At 40.8% G+C, this 20,002-nt stretch overlaps 1 protein-coding gene across 1 annotated transcript in view; it reads right to left on the bottom strand.

Moving 5' to 3' along the window:
- The window catches only part of RBMS3 (RNA binding motif single stranded interacting protein 3), a 233,661-nt gene that overhangs the window by 51,984 nt on the left and 161,675 nt on the right, over window positions 1–20,002 (bottom strand). The gene's annotated exons all lie outside the window — the stretch shown is intronic.

The following is a 20,002-nucleotide window of genomic DNA, read 5'->3' as shown; positions in this document are numbered from 1 at the left end:
ACCTATCTTTTAATTAAAAAAAACTGCATCAGCCCGGCAGATTCTATGTTGTTGGGCAAAGGTCACCCTGATGAAGTCTGCCAGATGCCGGTGATGCCACTTAGACAGTATACCTCTGCACTAATACAATGTTGGGTTATCTATAGTGTTGGAGTATAACTTTTTTTAGGGCAGGAAGACGCATGTGATAAGCAGGAATGGTTAGTCTGCCATAAGAAATTACTTAATTACCATATTATCATTTGATATTTTAAAAGATTTATTACAAGAATATAAACAAGTTATTCTATACTTCGTAAAGGAACAAAACTATGTTTCAAGGGTTAATTCTTTCTGGAAGCAATTTGGGGATTTAGAGCCTTACAATCAATAGACAGGTCAATTATTAGCATCTAACCCTTCAATCTATCTCCCCCATGTTACAGGTATCAAGGATAATATTAGTAATTAATAGACTTGTGCATTCGTCTTCGGGCGAACATGGAAACGAACACGAAGAGTGCGTTTTCGTGTTCGTTCCGAAGACACGCCGAAGAGAAGACGGCGGCGGTAAAACGTAGGCGAAGACGAAGACACACACCACGAAGATCTTCGTGATTGTCTTCGTCTTCGTCTACCATTCCCCCCCTTCATCTTACCTTGTCTTGGCGGCATCGCGGCAGTTCCCGGAAGTGGAAATCCGCAGGTTCGCCGTCACGGGTTACAGGGCAGTGCGAATGAGCCTATTGGTCGCCTACAGGGACCTCCTCTGGCATCAACCAATTGGTTGATGCCAGAGAAAGACCCTGCAGGTGACCAATAGGCTCACTCGCACGGTCTTTCTAGCCCCTGACAGCGAACCTATGGATTTCCGCTCCCGTTAACCCCTTCGATGCTGCGTTATCTAACACAGCATCGAAGGGGTTAACGGGAGCGGAAATCCATAGGTTAAAGGGCCGTGCAAGCGACCAATAGGCTCACTTGCACGGCCCTTTAACCCTTTAAAATAAAGTTAACCCCTAACTAATTGAACAGGGAGGGAGACCAGTGGCATCGGCAGTGCCGATGTCACTGGTCTCCCTCCCTGTTCAATTAGTTAAATGTCCGTACGAGCGACTTTATTGGTCGCTCGTACGGACATTTAACCCAGCACGGACTAACTAATTGAACAGGGAGGGAGACCAGTGGCATCGGTCTCCCTCCCTGTTCAATTAGTTAAAGACCAGTGGCATCGGCAGGGTAAGTTGCAGCTGCAACTTACCCTGCCGATGCCACTGGTCTCCCTCCCTGTACAGAGTTAAATGTCCGTACGAGCGACTTTATTGGTCGCTCGTACGGACATTTAACCCCGCACGGACTAACTAATTGAACAGGGAGGGAGACCAGTGGCATCGGTCTCCCTCCCTGTTCAATTAGTTAAAGACCAGTGGCATCGGCAGGGCAAGTTGCAGCATTGGGGTTTTAAAACCTCAATGCTGCAACTTACCACGCCGATGCCACTGGTCTCCCTCCCTGTTCAGATAGTTAAATGTCCGTACGAGCGACTTTATTGGTCGCTCGTACGGACATTTAATTAATTGAACAGGGAGGGAGACCAGTGGGATGTGCCGGGTAAGTTGTAGCATTGGGGTTTTAAAAGTCTGCACGAGCGACCAGCAGAGTCGCTCGTACAGACTTTTAAAATCCCAATGCTGCAACTTACCCAGCAGATCCCGCTGGTCTCCCTGTTCTATCAGTTAATAAATGATAGAACAGGGAGACCAGCGGGATCTGCCGAACAATTACGGCACCAGGAGTATAACAGTCTGTACGAGCGACCCTATTGGTCGCCAGCAGGGGGCTCGTCTGCCATCAACCAATGGCAGACGAGCCCCCTGCTGACGACCAATAGAGTTGCTCATACGGACATTTAAACTCCTGGCGCCAGAGCGGCTTTAACTCCGTTTTAACCCCTTAACCGGGGAAAACGAAGAAAACCCGAGCACGAAGAATGTCCGCGAATATTCGCCCGAAGAGAAGACAGGACCAGGCGAATATTCGCGGAATACGAAGTTTTTTTTTTTGCCGAAGACGAGCACGAAGACGAACACGAAGAGCCCCCTGGTGCCCAAGTCTAGTAATTAATGAATGTTAATAATAGGATTGCATCAAGAGTCAATTTGCCATGGATTTGTCACAGCTGATCATTATCATTGCATTAGTTAAAACACTGGGTCATCTCGTACCCAGTTGTAAGTAAATAAATGTTGCATAAGATCATAAATCTTTAAGAAAAATGGGGAAAGGGCCCTTTTAGTTAATCCTCTGAGATTATATAGAATGTACAAAGGACTTCCCTGAGTTTGTGGAAATGAATTGTCCCTGAAAACCTCTGGGGTCGGCTTCCAAATCTATTACAATGGATAAAGCCTTTTAAATAAAGCTAATATTCACTATTTCCACAACCTCTTTCGTAAACTACATTAACTAAACTCAAAGACACGGGAGCAGCCACAAAGAGCAAAGCTGTCCTAATCAGCATGCCACGGATGAGACGCCACGGATGAGACGCCACGGCTGAGATGCCACGGCTGAAAAGTCAAGCTTCGCTACCCACGGTAGAAGCAGAAAGGAGGTACACAATTAAATTCAGCAGAATTATATACACCTTTAAGAATAAGGAAAGTAAATAGAGTTTATAGTAACCAGTCTTTTTAGGGTTAAGCCTTGACCTACACAAGCAAGAAATAAAACACACAGTCTCACAGGGCAATCAATGAAGGAGCCATTCTTTGACATATGTACGGCAAATAATGTGAAAGCTTCTGTCTGAAACTCCAACAGGGATAAAGGTTTAGGCCCATTTTTAACAAGTACAACCTTTGTTTATGGACGCAGGTTCTCAGTTTGATTCACACTTCAGCAGTGGAAATCAACGTGTCCTCAGAGGCGCATCAGTTTTTCGAAGTGTCTGCATTACTTGAAGTACCGCTGTAACTTAAACAAGATCTAGTGGAACCATTAGCCTCGGGGCGCATTCAACAAGATCCAAATTAAATTGATTGAACACAACAGCGTAACAAATGGCAGTAATATGAACCCATGTCGCCTGCCTCATATTGCTGAAGCTACTGGCTCTCTGGGTAACTTGATGACTTGAGAGGATTTTTTCTTCCCAGAGATATAACTTGCTGAATATGTAGAAAATGAACAGTCTAGTTTAATAGATACTATTTGGTGTTCTTAACAATATCAAACAATATGAAAATTCTGCAGAGAAGGATGGATAATACAGAACACGGGAAATGGTTTTTGATTCAATGCTGTACTTTACAAAAAACTGATATTTTTCAACTATGGAGAACTAATATTACAGTTTCTTAGTGGTAATAGTAATGATGAACAATAGGGATTGTATCAAAATAAATGTAACAAATTGTGTTTGAGTATTTTATTACTTTTCAACAGGGAATATTCAACGATGAAACTTATATAAAAAATGACTAAAGTTTAATAGCAATTACCTCAACTTAACTAATATCATCATGGCATACAATGTAAAGTCAGACTGGAGCAGGTGATACTGTTTTGCAAGAGCCAGCCCGAGTTAGCAGATCCTCTTTGAATTTAGAATTTTCCTTATTTTTCCAAAAGCTAGGAATGGGATCTGGCTTATCTCCAGAATGGCTTGTGTAGCTCCACAGTTTAGCCGCCATTAACATGAACAGAAAGCATATCATGACATCAGGGTCAGCCCAAGACATAATGAGGCCTGGGGCGAAGTTTAAAATGCTGCCCCCCCCCCATTATCTACCCTTCCTCTCCCTCCCTATTAGCCTATGGCTTACATCATGGTAGTTGTAGTATCAAAACATCTAGGGATCTACCTATTGGCTACCCTGCTATGCATTGATTTTAAATCATGTATGGATCTTTTTTGTTCTCCTTTAGAAGTATTTACATCCAGTCCCTACGTTGTGTGGGACTGGACTAGATAGAACGAGCTCAGTGCATTGTCTCTCAGATGTGGTTTGGTCTGCTATATTACTGAGATAATTAGCTGGACCTTGTTAGCTGTCCTCCGACATAAAGCGTGAACTTCAGGTACGCAACAAAAGTTTCTATTTTCTACACATGCTAAAGATGAATCGTTCTTTACTTAGCTCATAAATCAAAAAGAATGGTAATTGAGTCAATTAAGCCAGCTAAACCTCATACATTAAGTGAAAGCTGCAGTATTACCCAGAACTACACTATGGTATATTAAAGTAGTATAAGAGCTATAATAACTGCACTGCTAAGACTCTCACGTTTATTCAACTGAGGGCCCATGGTGGTAGAACTCATTAAGAGCTTTTCTCAGAGCAACAAAATCATTGATATTCATTGCACTTTGGTGGACAATAAAAAAAAAATCCCTAAGCATACGCAAAGGGCTGGCTTCGTTTCTCCATTCTTGTAATGAACATCTGAGACCAAATCAGAGTACACGTTTTCATTTAACGATCTCTATAAATATTATTAATACTTTAATAAAGACATGATAAAAGAAACATAATATAATCATTACTGAAAAACAATTACGCAGCTTCCTCTATATGCAATAGCCCTTGCACTTGTTATTGACTGTATAGACTATAAAGCTGTGAAGGGAGTTTAGTTCCAACACCAGCAATACAGTCTTTGGGGGGGGGGCTTTAGAAACATTTGCCTCTGGTGAGTTCTTCTGGTTTTAAATTGTTAGGTTTGTTGGAGTATCCATATTTTTGTATGTATATAAGTATATATGCAGTACGAAAACATGGATCCTCCACCAAACCTACCAATTTCAAACCGAGTGAACACACCAGAGGAAAATGTTTGTAAAGTCCCCCCAAACAGACTGTATTGCTGGTGTTGGAACATCACGTTCAAGGAACCCCTAATATTTCTGGGGTCGTATATCTTGGGCAGCGCTATAAACGTTCTGGGTCGATGGGATTGTTGGGAGTTGTGGTTCTGCATACACCAGAGGGCCACTGCCTGCCTGAACTTGTTGCAGAAGTAACTGCTGTACTGGTTTATATTAGTTTTCAATATACTAGTGTCCTAGTGCCAATACAAATTAAAGGGCGTTCTGCATTCCTAATTTTGCATGCAATGGGAGCCGCTCAGCTCTCTCTGCCTTGAATTATAACTGAAGATCGAAACAGCACTCACGGCTTTCATCTCATGGGACAAACTGCATGGTTATTAGGGCCGAGCCTAGACATAGCACTTACTGCCTTACTAAGTCATTAACTGAACATTGTTAATGGGGCTGTAAAGTCTTCAATCTATCCTATCTTTTATACTAGAAAAAAAATGTATCGCATTAAAACAAAGGTTGCCAAGATTAAAGCCGTTTGCCAGGACTGATTAAACTGTGCATAGCGAGGTATATAACACGGCCTTGCTTGTTATTCATGCTGTTACATAGTTGCTGTGTTTGAAGATACATCCAGTAATAAAGTTTCACCTAAGTAACGTTATTAAAATGTTAACATAATGGAAATGCAGTAAAGTAATTCAAGAAAGCTTTGGAAGAAGGGACTATATAAATAATAATAATAATAATAATAATAATAATAATAATAATAATAATAATAATAAAGCTATCCTATCAGTAACAGCGATTCTAAAAAGAGAAGACTAGGTGGTCCAATTTGTTCCTTTCTGTCATCACTATCTATCTATCTATCTATCTATCTATCTATTTATCTATGCATCCATCTATCCATCCATCTATCATCGACGGAACGATCTATAGAACTACAAATTTTGCTTTAGTGGTAGCAATACATTCCTTTCTATTTCAAAAGTGGCAGTCTGATTTTGCTCCTGACCTACATTCATGTCCTAATTTATCACAAGAAAGACTACATATGCCATTCTTTATGGGTACAGTGGAAGGCAAGTGGTGGCGTGAAACCGTTGACTTGCCTAGTTCCATAGTGTCCACATCCTTTAACACACCCTGAATACTTGAAGTTATTTAGCATGTCTATTTGTTCCGGCCTCGACCATTTTCCCTATTTCTTGCTAACAAGCCTTTTATAGTTGGAGGGGACATCAGAGCTAGTTGTGCCCTAGTACCAGCTTAAGTTTCTGATGTGTGAGTACAAGGTACAGCAAGAACTATCACAAAAACTAAACAGTTTGATAACATATTATCAAGGCTTCGTTGTGGGTTTCCTGATATGTTCAGTATGTAAATATACATTTACATAGCCCATTAATGAGCTAAGGTTGTAAGAGTTTATATGACTCTGACCTGCTTATTTGCATGTTACTTTAGTATTTCTTTATAGTTTGCCTAATTGCTCATCAGTTGATGTTCACACCATTAAATGAACCTTGACTGGGTTGGACATTCTATATCCATGCATGGAAATTGTTCCCATTGATTTCAATGACAGCACTTTCCTGCCACTCATTGACCAATCACTGGCAAGAATTGCTAGAAAATAGAAGAAGAAGACAGCTGGAGAGAGGTAAGTCTTTTATTTATTTATTTTTTAAAAATGCATATTAAAGTACTAACAGGGTATATGCATTCTACTTTAGTGGGAGCATCAGGAACACTTAAACTGTCCCTTTAAGAGTGACATTTGATGCAAGTGCAAGTAAAATATAAGGATGCTAGCAGAGGACGCAGTAGTGATATTTATCTTTCTGTTGGATTATTGTGCTTTTAGTTCATGGTAGCGATATAAGGCAATATGACCTTTACTTTGGCTCACAGTGTTAGTGAGAACAGTGTATTTATGTAAATGGGAGAAAAAAATCATCAAATTGGCCTAAGATTGATATTGGCATGATAACCATTAAGTGTATTTTCCCTGTTGTATTCTGTAATCCTACAGCATCATTTTGCTGAGAAAATTTCCCAGAACTTCTTAACTTGGGAAAAAATGTCACTTGGAAGTATCCTTTGATTTATAGGCATTTTATTCAGGACAAGTTGGAAGAGGAGCTCCTGATTTAGCTTCCTTTCGTCTCACGGGAACAGCCGGATGCCCCAAGTTCCATAGAGTTTGAGCTAGCTAAAGATTTGTTTTTTGGCAAGGGATTTCCATTTCTAGGTGTCCTCTAAACAGTGAATTATAAATTACCCTAATTCTACATTGCCATTAATCACTACATCGCTTTTAACCATAATTTGACTTGCTGAGCTGGTTTCCCTATAAGGTATAATAAATAACCCTACTTTATTGTGTATGCACAACACATAACGGAGAAAAAAAAACATGCCTTTAATACCACAAAAAGTATCACAAGTACTTGTTAATGCAGCATTTATACACATTTTCTGTTCTCAGCACTTTGTTATGTCTGCAATGTTAATTGTGAGCTCATCTAAGCAGAGCCTCCTAACCTCCGCATCTGTGTACACAATCACTGCTAACTAAAGTGTTTATGGGTGTCTCAGCTCGCTCTGCGTTGCTTGAACTACAAATGATGTTGACACTATATAAATAAATTATTACAGTAAACCTAGCACGCAAGTCCAAAGTGATCCCAGAGAGGCAAGAAAGTATTGGGTAACTTTAAGTCTCTCCAATAAATGAATATCCCGTTGCCAATTTCTTAGGTCAGTGATTATTTCCATGTATATATCCAGTAACGTAGATGAAAGAAAGACGCTTAAGTGAAATTATATCCAAAAAAGGTGTGTTGTTTTTCCCCAATATCGGTTCATAATTTAGTGATTTTTCTTTAAATACTTCCTCCTATATTGAGGCAGCCATCTTGGGTTTTTGTTTTTGTTTTAGACATGTTATTTAAAGTTAAGTATTGTAGAAACAGGCATATCTTTCTAAAATATAACCAATGCCACTGATTATACAATACACAGCACAACAAAAAGGTAAATTGTGTATTCCTAATCTGAGATTATAGCTCTCGTGTTACATCAGCTCTGGTTGAAAAAAAAATAACAAGATGACTGTAAACGTATTTGGCTGGCTTTATTCAGATGTCTGGAAATCACATGTACAGACTATGTCCTGGGACTTGAGCCATTTCATAAATGTATTTCGACCTAAATTACATTTATTTATTTTACAGTACAGTTCCAGATATCGAGTACTAAATTATAAGGCACAGCTGTCTTAAAGGGATAGCCTATTTTCCCTTAGAGCCCCACTGACGATGAACACGCATCAAATTACATTTTAAGTATTTTGATATTAATATCTTTTATTTAAATATAGTGCCAACAATGTTATGGAGAACTTTCAAGGGGTATGACAAGACTACATTAGGAAAAGGGGGCCCTGCTTACAATTAATATGCATTCTTTAACTATAAAAGCTATGAGGTCACTTTGGAAGAAGCTGCAGCTCCAAGACTACAGTGTACTGCTCCCACACCTGTACTCCACTAGTCACCCTTAAAGCTGCCAAACACTGGCAAGGAAGGGAGGCTTAACCCCTTAATGGGCGGTCCCTAAACCCATTGAAAACAATGCATTTTGAGCCCGTACATGTACGGGCTTTGTCATTGAGGGGTTAAAAATTGAACTTTTGTTGATTAAGACTACTTACAGCGTATTATGTATACTAAGGTGTTGGAAGCAGGATTTAGGAAATGTGTCAGATGTCCTTTAATTTTAGTGGCATTTAGCAAAGATTTGGGCTCAATGTGGCTGTTACATTATATCGAAAATACTAATGATATAGATATTATACTTTTGAAGACAATTTAGATGATGAGACATAAATTCTTGAGTACTCTTAGGATGTCATTGTAACTGTTTGTACAATAATATTGTGTCACGGTCTGCCCAGGCTGCGGAGCTGCATATCTGTCCTGCTGTAGTTTCTCTGCTTTGCTTTGATCCATTCCTGGATTTCCTTTTGCTTTGTTCTATTTTCCATTCCTTGCTTCTGCTCCGGCTCTTTGCTTCAGCTCTGCTTCCTTTATTAGGTGTGCCCCACCTGTGTGTTCTGTTTGTCTCAGTCTGCAGTCTGCAGTCTGCAGTCTAAGGTATGTCTCAGTGCTATGTGTTTAGTTTCCATGTGTGGTTTGTTTTGTATCTTTGTCTGCAGGGATTAGCGTTAGGACCCACCGTCATTGGAGTACTTTGGCGTAGTGGTGGGCTAAGCATACTATGGCCATATCATGTGACGAAATCTCCAATAGTTATCTTGTAGTCCTAGGCTTATTTTCTGTATTCATGTTTGTCTGTCTCTTATGTACCTTTGCCCTTCTTCCTTGAATCATCTGAGGATTCCGGTTCCTCTCTCCTCTCCCCATGTCCCTGTTAATATGCCCTATCCTTGCTTATAGGAGAAGTGTCCGAGGGTTCCGGCTCCTCACTCCTTCCCCTGTGTTCCTTGCCTTCTTCCCTGTCCTTTGTTGTGCCCTGTACCATGTATGTCTTGTCAGGTTATGTTTATTCCTTGTCTTGTGCCTGTTTATATCTTTCAATTCATGTCATGCTTCTAGCCACTTCTCGTGTATATCTTGTATCATGTTTCTTGCCTGGTCTCCCTTTCTCTTGCTTGTTTTGTGTCTGCTACATTAACCCTTTGCTTAGCCTTCATTCTCCCAGCCTGCAGCATCCTGCTCGTGATCCATGTGATATGCTTCATGCCTGCTCCAGGGTGCCTGCAGGATTTGTTTGTTCTGGACTTCATCTGCTGCCATATCAGGGCCCTGGTGTTTGGCTGCACTACCCTAGGTGCTCAACTCCTGGATGAGTGTGGTCACCCTGCACCAGGCCCTGCCCCAGACTCCGCTACTGCATCGAGACTCCTGCACACAACCATCGGGCGCGCTGGGTCCTTCCAGCCATCAGCTTGGACCCAGTCCGTGACACATGGCCGCAGGTAAACGGTCAGGAGTTCGCGGAGTGGAGTTTGCAGCGTCAGCCCCTCCAGTGGGCCTCCGTCTGCCCCTCCAGTGGGCCTCCGTCTGCCCCTCCAGTGGGCCTCCGTCTGCCCTTCCAGTGGGCCTCCGTACCCGTCTGCCCTTCCAGTGGGCCTCCGTACCCGTCTGCCCTTCCAGTGGGCCTCCGTACCCGTCTGCCCTTCCAGTGGGCCTCCATACCTGTCTGCAGCATTCCAGCCCGGCCAGAGGGCTATCCAATCGTGTGCACCCCATCAAAAGGGGTTTCCTGCCAAGCTCGCCCCTTCCGGTGGGCTTCCTGATGTGTGAGCCCTTTCCGTAGGGCTTCCTACCGAGCGTGCCCTTTCCGTAGGGTTTCCTGATGTGTGAGCCCTTTCCGTAGGGCTTCCTACCGAGCGTGCCCTTTCCGTAGGGTTTCCTGATGTGTGAGCCCTTTCCGTAGGGCTTCCTACCGAGCGTGCCCTTTCCAGAGGGCTTCCTGCCAAGCTTGCCCCTTCTGGTGGGCTTCCTGCCAAGCTTGCCCCTTCCGGTGGGCTTCCTGTCATGTTCCGGAGTTGCGGCCAGCGCCCCACTGTGTACTCCCAGGATGAGTGCCTGCATCCGGGCTACCCTGGTTGAGTATTCTCCAAGTGGGCAACCTGCCGTGTACCCTGAAAGAGGGTTTCCTGAGTTGCGGCCAGCTCCCCACTGTGGACTCCCAGGATGAGTGCCTGTATCCGGGCTACCCTGGTTGAGTATTTTCCAAGTGGGCAACCTGCCGTGTACCCTGAAAGAGGGTTTCCTGAGTTGCGGCCAGCGACCCACTATGGACTCCCAGTATGAGTGCCTGCATCCGGGCTACCTTGGTCGAGTATTCTCCAAGTGGGCAACCTGCCGTGTGCCCTGCAAGTGGGCAACCTGTTGTCTGAACCTGAACCCGTGCCTGAACCGTGCCTGTGCTTGAACCTGTACCAGTCGTGTCTGCCCAGCAAGTGGGTTACCTGCCGTGTCTGCCTTGTCAAGTGTCTTATGTACCTTGCCTTCGTCTGGCCCTAAATGTCAGCTAGAGACTACTTCCTCAATCCTGTACAGTCATTCTGATTCCTGTTTTTGGAGGAGATTTGTCTACTAGCGGCAGTGCTGGTCATCGAAGGACTCCTACGTTTTTCGGACTCTGTATGCTGGTTCCTGGGTTGACTTGTTTCCTCCGTTCTCCCGTCAGGGAGCGGGCCTTCCTTCTATTGCTGTTTCTGTTCGCGTCCGGAGGCCGCTCTTTTCGGAGGGGGATACTGTCACGGTCTGCCCAGGCTGCGGAGCTGCATATCTGTCCTGCTGTAGTTTCTCTGCTTTGCTTTGATCCATTCCTGGATTTCCTTTTGCTTTGTTCTATTTTCCATTCCTTGCTTCTGCTCCGGCTCTTTGCTTCAGCTCTGCTTCCTTTATTAGGTGTGCCCCACCTGTGTGTTCTGTTTGTCTCAGTCTGCAGTCTGCAGTCTGCAGTCTAAGGTATGTCTCAGTGCTATGTGTTTAGTTTCCATGTGTGGTTTGTTTTGTATCTTTGTCTGCAGGGATTAGCGTTAGGACCCACCGTCATTGGAGTACTTTGGCGTAGTGGTGGGCTAAGCATACTATGGCCATATCATGTGACGAAATCTCCAATAGTTATCTTGTAGTCCTAGGCTTATTTTCTGTATTCATGTTTGTCTGTCTCTTATGTACCTTTGCCCTTCTTCCTTGAATCATCTGAGGATTCCGGTTCCTCTCTCCTCTCCCCATGTCCCTGTTAATATGCCCTATCCTTGCTTATAGGAGAAGTGTCCGAGGGTTCCGGCTCCTCACTCCTTCCCCTGTGTTCCTTGCCTTCTTCCCTGTCCTTTCTTGTGCCCTGTACCATGTATGTCTTGTCAGGTTATGTTTATTCCTTGTCTTGTGCCTGTTTATATCTTTCAATTCATGTCATGCTTCTAGCCACTTCTCGTGTATATCTTGTATCATGTTTCTTGCCTGGTCTCCCTTTCTCTTGCTTGTTTTGTGTCTGCTACATTAACCCTTTGCTTAGCCTTCATTCTCCCAGCCTGCAGCATCCTGCTCGTGATCCATGTGATATGCTTCATGCCTGCTCCAGGGTGCCTGCAGGATTTGTTTGTTCTGGACTTCATCTGCTGCCATATCAGGGCCCTGGTGTTTGGCTGCACTACCCTAGGTGCTCAACTCCTGGATGAGTGTGGTCACCCTGCACCAGGCCCTGCCCCAGACTCCGCTACTGCATCGAGACTCCTGCACACAACCATCGGGCGCGCTGGGTCCTTCCAGCCATCAGCTTGGACCCAGTCCGTGACATATTGTAGCCTGACGTGTTATCCTCTTATATTGTTAATAAGGTAAGACATGAGCTCCAAGACAGTTCACCTTATGCATAAATACAGTCTAATGAACATAATTGTGAAGGTTTATTTGCAATACGGTCATAATAAAGAACATTCAGTGACAAACAGCAGTTATTAAGCATGTGAATTAATGAGTTGTCCTGATAATTTTCTCGGTCTTAAGTAAGCCGCAGTTTGATGTTTTTAGACAGTACTTTAGTTACACTTTGATATTTTTAGACAGTACCTTAGCCACAGTTACATATTATTAGACCGTATTTGTTACTATATGACAATTAAATTAAAAAGGAAAATAAATAAATAATAGGCATATCTTGTAAAAATATAATCCTTTAAATAGAACATCTCATCATTACAGTGATGATTTTTTTCTGTAACTGTATATCAGAGTAACATAGTATTTACTATGGTGGTGGTGGCATTTATTTCCAGGGCTGCCTAGAGAGATTCATGGGCCTGGACCTGTATATTTTGATGGGCCTTTGTATGGAAACATAGAAAGTGACGACAGACAAGAACCATTCAGCCCATCTAGTCTGTCCAACCTCTAAATACTTTCCTTAGTCCTTGGCCTTATCTTATATCTAACTTAGCCTTATGCCTATCCTGTGCCTGGTTAAATGCCTTCACTGGAATTATGCAGGGAGAAGAGACTAAACTAAAAAGAAATTAGAATGGGGGAGTAAGAGGCTACACATGGAGCACATGTTATTAGTAGTGGGCACAGAGGGCCCCTAGAATTAGTAATGTCATACAGGTAGCTCTTTGAAGAAGCAGAATGTACAAGGGGCCCTTACATTTAATAATGTGACACAGGGGGACCTTAGAATTTGTAATAGGACACAGGGAACCTTCAAAATAAACAGTAGCTATAGGGAGCCCCTGGGATTAGTAATAGGACACATGGAACGCTAGAATACATCAATGGACACAGGGAGCCTCCAAATAAACAGTATTTTAATCCCTTAATGACAAACCCCGTACATGTACGGGCTCAAAATGCATTGTTTTCAATGGGTTTAGTGACCGCCCATTGTCCTTAAGAGGTTAATAGTAGTAGCTTCTGGAACTAGTACTGGGACGCAGATAACCCCTAGAATTAGTAGTGAGGTACTGATCAGTTTAACCGATTTAGTACAATAATGAGAGCTAAGAGGATCGAAACAGTTATGCACTTCCAACCTATGCATTGCACTCAAGCTATGCCTAAAACAGCAGACATATGGAAACGAGGGAGCTCATGGGTAAGGAATCAAAATGTGACATACCTTATGTCTAAGGCTAAGACATGTCCGTATTTTTTTCTTCACATATTTTATGTTCTTACATTTTTATCATCTATGCTTTATAATCCACCCATATAAAAGTTATCATTGTCAATGCTTAATAAACACACAGTGAGTGATCCTACCACCTGTCGGCTAAAGTAATTTAAGTAGAAACAGCTACTTCAGGCGCTTTTTTTTGTAGCACAAGAAAGAAAATGGGCTGGCTGTCTCAAGGACAAATGTCAAAAGACAAATGTCACAGAAGGGTACATTCATTGATTCTTTTATTACGAGGCAAAAGGTCACATTAGAAGAGTGTCTTGCGGAACAGAGGGTTGTGGGGTTAGATGCAAGTTCACAAAGAAATGCCTGCTTGATGGCATGCCATTTATACTAAGTACCCAGTCATATTTATAAAGTCTACATTTTGGCACTGCCCTCACGAAGGCTTTTCTTTTCCAATAAATATGAAGCGAATATCCTTTCATCCCATTACATACCGCAGATGCCAAGTGTTTTGAATCAGAGAGAAGAGGTTAATTGTCAGTACTGCAAAGGAATAAAGAGTCACAAAAAGTAGCTTTGTTTCACAGATGATACCATGGGGCACAAAGTTTTAGAAATCTCTAGATCTTGTTTATCTGATCTGAACTGTTAATATGTAGACATTCCCAGAGGCAGTATGGTTATTACAGCTTTGAACTCAACCTTCAACATCTGAGAGAACAGCAAAATGTCCCCAGAGAGCATGCCAGTCTAAACAAAGGAACAAAGGATGGGGGGCGTACAGCTAGTTGGACAAGATGTCGAAAATGCAAAGTGCTGGAGCAGATACCATCAACTAAGTGTTAGGTGCAACGGATCCATGTCAAGTAAAAAAAAAAATGTAACTTCCATAAATGTTACAATTGAATACATGAATGACGCCACGTAATAGTGTATACCAATTAAAAGAAATCATATGTATCAGAAATCCACCAAGGAAGCCGCCAACTTAACTTCCTGTTTTCAGGATCTGCATGATTATCATCTCAGTTAAATTATTATTTTTCCCGTTTTGATAATGTACTGCTCCCGTTTCATAGACGCTAGATAAACGTTGGTAACGGGGATAATTAAAGGGACTAAATTATCTTATAAAAACTACGTGTACCTTGTGCAATTTCATTTGGAAATCAGAGCAACCGTTTTGTAAATATTTGGTTTAAATGTAAGGGACTATTTTAAGGGCGGAAGAAAAGTAAAGGACAGGTGCCTCAGACGAAGGTTAAATCTGTGCCAAAATATAGCTAAACAAGCATTTTAATGAATTTCCTATCCGGTTATCTCTTTAGCCCACATTTGCAAAGGCATACACAAATCAGTGAGATCATAAACAATCTGTTATTTGGGAACGAATACTTATCCAAACTCTGAGAACAAAAGTTATTAATGGCTGTTTCCATTGTACACATATAAGGTGGGGTTTAATACATATAAATAGTTGAAAACACTATTATATCCATTATTTATTATTATTTATGTATTGAATCCTAAGAGGAAACTTTGGGTAGAACGGTAGAGGCATTTTAATTCAAAACATTAGAGAGAGAAAAAAACAGCACAAGTGATAGATGTTTATAGTGCTCGATTCAATCATTGTTTATCTCAAATGTCATTTTTGCTTTTCAAAAGTTTCTTTTCAAAAATGATCCTGTCTATGAGACATAAAATTTGACGGCAGATAAGAAACATTCAGCCCATCTCTTCTGCCCATTTTTCCCATTTGTATGCACCAAACCTGCCTTTGCTTTGAAAAAATATATATATCTCAAAATAAATAGTAGAGATTTTAGGTCACTAATATACAATTACTGCAAAAAGACAAACATATTTTCAAGAAACATTTGACCCATCTAGTCTGCAGGTTTTCTTCCTGTAAACACTCTTAAACCTTAATCATCTCTTGGTCTTGTCTTAGATGCAGGATACTCATATGTCTATCCCATGCATGTTTCAATTCTCTCACAACAATTTGAACGTTTCTGCTGTATAATATTTTTTTCATGATACAAAGTGTTGGACCATTTTAGGAAGATTATTGGGATTGAAATTTTATAATTACTTGCAGAGGTTTAATTCTAATAATTTGTATTTTCACCCTTTTGTTTCCATTTCTGTGTATGTTAAGAATGACTCGCTGCCTAGTCATCATTTAAGTGTTACTGCCCTAATCCCTGAACCTTCGTTGTGTATTGGCCATTGTTGTATGTGTGATGAGATTGATCTGGGTCTTTGGGAGACCCCTTTTTTCACCAGAGGAGCACCTCTACTATGAGAAACTGAGGGGCTACTCATCTTGTAGCCTGCTTCCACTACAAGGAAGGCTGCAACTGCGGCCAAGGAACATCTACCTACTATCAGACATCCCAACTCTCCCGGAAGTTCCAGGAATCGCCTGCACTCTCATAGCGGCTCCATGATGCCCGCAAACCCTAAGATTGTTTTTGAGAGCGAGCACGAGATAGAGCTCAATTATGATTTCTTGCGCCTGCTCTCAAAAAATATTTGTGCTCTCGTCCTCCTGTGGCTTCTGGTGCCTGTGCCCAGGTCCTCTTCTGTGGTGCGTCCTGATAGGTTAGTTAGAACAAGAGAGACCAATCAGGACGCACGCTGTATAACTCTACCGGTGTCTCCAGAGCCCACCTACCACAGTGGCTGACCAGGACACAGGCACCAGGTGTCTGAAGACCATAATGCAAGTTTGGTGGTGGCGGTGGCGTCACCTCCCTGGTTGGGATGTTGGTACTATGAAATATTCTAATACAATATTTTTGTCATGTGATTTGGGGAAAACATCTCTCAACAAACAAGTGCGAAGAGGAATTATATTCCCTAGCTTCTACTGGACATTGAGAGAAGGGGTTGGGTTTTGGCACCTAGGAATGCTAGCACCCTAGAGGAACTACACTTTGCTCTTCTTCCATACATTTGATAACTAACTGAAAGACTGAAACATGAAAGAGGCGCCCGCACCTGCTCATTGCCCTTGGCAGCTGCCAACATGAAAGGCCAGCCCTATCTCTGTCTAAATAAAGAAGCTTACAGATATATTTTTAGTGTTACAAAGTAGTACTTTAATTCTGGTTATATCTTTTTCTTTAATATGACAAACGTGTCACGTCACCTGTACAAAGCCAGCCGCAGACAGTGACAGCAATCAATACAACACAAAGATATTATAGATTGGTTATTTAATATACCCTGTTACAGTTAAAGTTAGCAAACAAGAAAAAAAATATAATCCTATAACATAATTTGCTACACTGAGGAAACTCAAACTGAAGGTCATTATAAAAACTAAATAAAATCTCATGGGGCATGCTGTCTGTTGGAGGCATCGCATTTTTAATCTTTATGTCTGGATTTAACTTTTCCTGTGAGTCTTTGCATTTTAATTTCTACGTGTTTGAGCAGTTGATACCTTGTTGGGTACAATTTTATTACTCATCTGCAATTTGAATATACCTCATGCAGGTTTACCAACTGTCCTTCTTTGAGGAAAACAGCAACAAACAGTTATTGAGAAAATTACCAATTTCCCCAAAAAAAAGGAAAAGGTGGAAATTAAGGTGTATAAAATTTGACAACAGGCTCTTCAGCTCATGGGGCGAATTTGCATCAGCATCTGTCTTACGTTATTTGCTTTAATGCAGTCTGCACACATCATGATTAAAAAGAAACTGCAATATCCAAGTTAAAGCAAAATTATTCAACTGATACAAGAGAGGTGGTTTTTTTTGTTATTTTCTACTGCTCCCCTTCCTTTCCTCCTTTCCTTACTTCATGTTTCCCCTTCTTTGTTCTTTTTAACCTTGCTTCCTTCCTCCCTCCTTTCTTCTTTCCTTTGTTCTTCTCTTAATTTCTTTAGTTCTTTATTTTGCTTCTTTGCTTTCATCACTTTGTTCCTTCTTTTCCTCCTTTCATTTTCTTTCCTTGCTTTGCAAATTAATCTCATCAAAATATCGTCCCTCCTCCTCAGGTAATTCTAGTTTACATTGCTTTGTATGCTTGTCTAGTAAAATTTAATTGTTAAAACAGCATATAACATTACAGGGAGCTTCCGATTGGCATCTGAATTATTTTGGAAACTAAAACCGAAAAATTGCTAAGAGAACTTCCTTCCTTAATGATACGGTATTTGTATTTATTAATTTATTTTCCATTCACATTCTATTCAGTTGAAAAATGTTTTAGGCGTTTCACCTTTTAGAATGTATAATTTGTTTAGTCATTGTAATTTTCACACTCATTTAAACACTCTTTTAATCTCCTAAATACAAAATTTCTGACGGCATACCAAAAGGTCATCATGATCAGTAAACAAATTACAGTAGTCTATAATAGAGGATTATTCATCCCATTATTCATTTATTCTGGTTGCTAATGTTTTAACATATTTTACCTTTTTTGTTGTGTCTTTTTTAAAATAAGTCAGCTTCATTTATCTATTTCGGCGGACACTTAGACGCAAGCACAGAAGTATCTACAGCAATTACTGGCTGTCTTTCATTGGTAGAGAACATTCTGCAGGTCACTGAGAATGTAACTGAAGAGAGCTACTTGGCAATTCTTTAGAGTAAGGTCAAATGGAAAAACCATGCTACTTAATAATTTCAAAAAATATAGGAAAGATACCTTTTGACAGACAATTTGTGCTAAAAGTATTGGGAGATTAACATCTGTAACAAACAGCACATTAAAACAATGGCGGGACTGGGGATAACAAGGCGGCCCTGGCACTTTACGTGCGGCAGCCATCAACGACCAGGGCTGGGCTACTACAGGTATGCATGTCTATAACTTATGACCAATTGGAGGAGTTTGAGAGGTTAGTAAACTCTACTGATCGACTAAGGATTCTGGCAACTAAAGTTCAACAGCCACTAGAGAGTCACTGGTTCAGTGCAGGTCATTAAAACTGTCACCAGAACATTATTATTAATTGATGTTTTTTGATAGCGCCATCATATCCCACAGTACAATTCAGTAAAGAAAACATAACAAGTAATATATAACAAACATTTGACTTACACAAACAGGTGGTTAATAAACAAGTATGAATAAATCATGTATTATATGTATTGGTTTATGGAATGACTACCACTGAGAGAAATATTCAGAATTCAATTTCAGCTTACATCCAGCCCCGGCAAGTAAGCTCCATCTATATAAGAAAGACTACCTATACCAATGGTGTAGGAAGAGGAAGAGTAAAAGCTGCTCGCTGATGTGATGGCAATGTGGGCAATGTGTGACCTTGGGTTACCTTGAACAGCACATAAACACTTAGACAAGCATTCCCCTTACTACTGAATAAGCCTTCTAGAGAGCCCAGACAGCGCACTGGTGGTAAGTCCAGGAGTAACTTACTCCATATAACATATATAATCTATATAATATATTTACATCACCCCATACATACTTAATACGATTTTGCATGAGTAATTTAATGTCTCAGCATTAAGTGTATAGCACCCACTGAACATCTCATCTATGTCCCTTTAACAATTTTGGTATTATGCATGTGGCGTTGGGTGACAGTCTGCTGCTGAGACATAAGTCCTGTTGTGGTCTTGTCCTGAAAAACACAGGACAGTATATGTTGGCCAGTATTTCGCTATATCAATTGAAGATCAACCTCTATAGTCATACAGTCAGGTCACGCATTACAATGTACTGTACTTTCCAGAAATGTAAGCCAATGTCATTTTTAAAACCATAGTTATTGTTAAAGTCCTTTATCAGATGACAACGGCTCCAAATGGTTGTCCAATCGAATGCAACAGTAAACATGATGCACTTTTTGCGTATTACATTAACTGATATAGTGCCAACAAATTCTGCAGTGCTGTTACAGAGGATGGTCAAAATATTTAACAAAGGCAGCATGAAATTGGTAATAACCTTAACATACATTAAATCACACGGGTGCAGAAGGAGAACAGGGCCCTCCTCTGGGGAGTTTACAATCTATTGTACCATGTATTATGCCATACAGTGATTAACTAACCATAATAACATTACATTCTAAATAAATATCAGAAAGATTTGTACAGAATGACAAATCTAAGTGTTATCCAAGTCGTATGCTATAATATATCCTTTAACATAATAAATACGGTTATCGTTTGACTAACCGCTTTGTATACAATTACAGCGACCACACCATAACTACATTTTAGTGGTTTCTTTTCTAGCCCATAATGTATAAACATATGATTAACATATTTCTAATAGACATGATCAAAGAATTTGGGTTTGGCTTAATAAACTAAATTGCTAACATATGACAAAGCAAACCGAGTGGGACCTGTTTATAGAATTCGATGTCTCTCGTGGATTCTTTACTATAAATGCTGGTATGATAAAGTAATGTTAAAAACATTCCTACTAATATATATCCTTTAAGACAGAGCGGGTTTTTTTTTTTTTTTTGTACCCTTCATTTTAACATTTTGAGGTTTTAAGGCAATAAGTACAAATAGTATATTGCTA

This window comes from Spea bombifrons, chromosome 5 (assembly GCF_027358695.1).
Source record: "Spea bombifrons isolate aSpeBom1 chromosome 5, aSpeBom1.2.pri, whole genome shotgun sequence".
Taxonomy (NCBI): domain Eukaryota; kingdom Metazoa; phylum Chordata; class Amphibia; order Anura; family Pelobatidae; genus Spea; species Spea bombifrons.
Note: the sequence above shows the minus strand (reverse complement) of the source record. Positions and strands in the feature narration are given on the sequence as shown.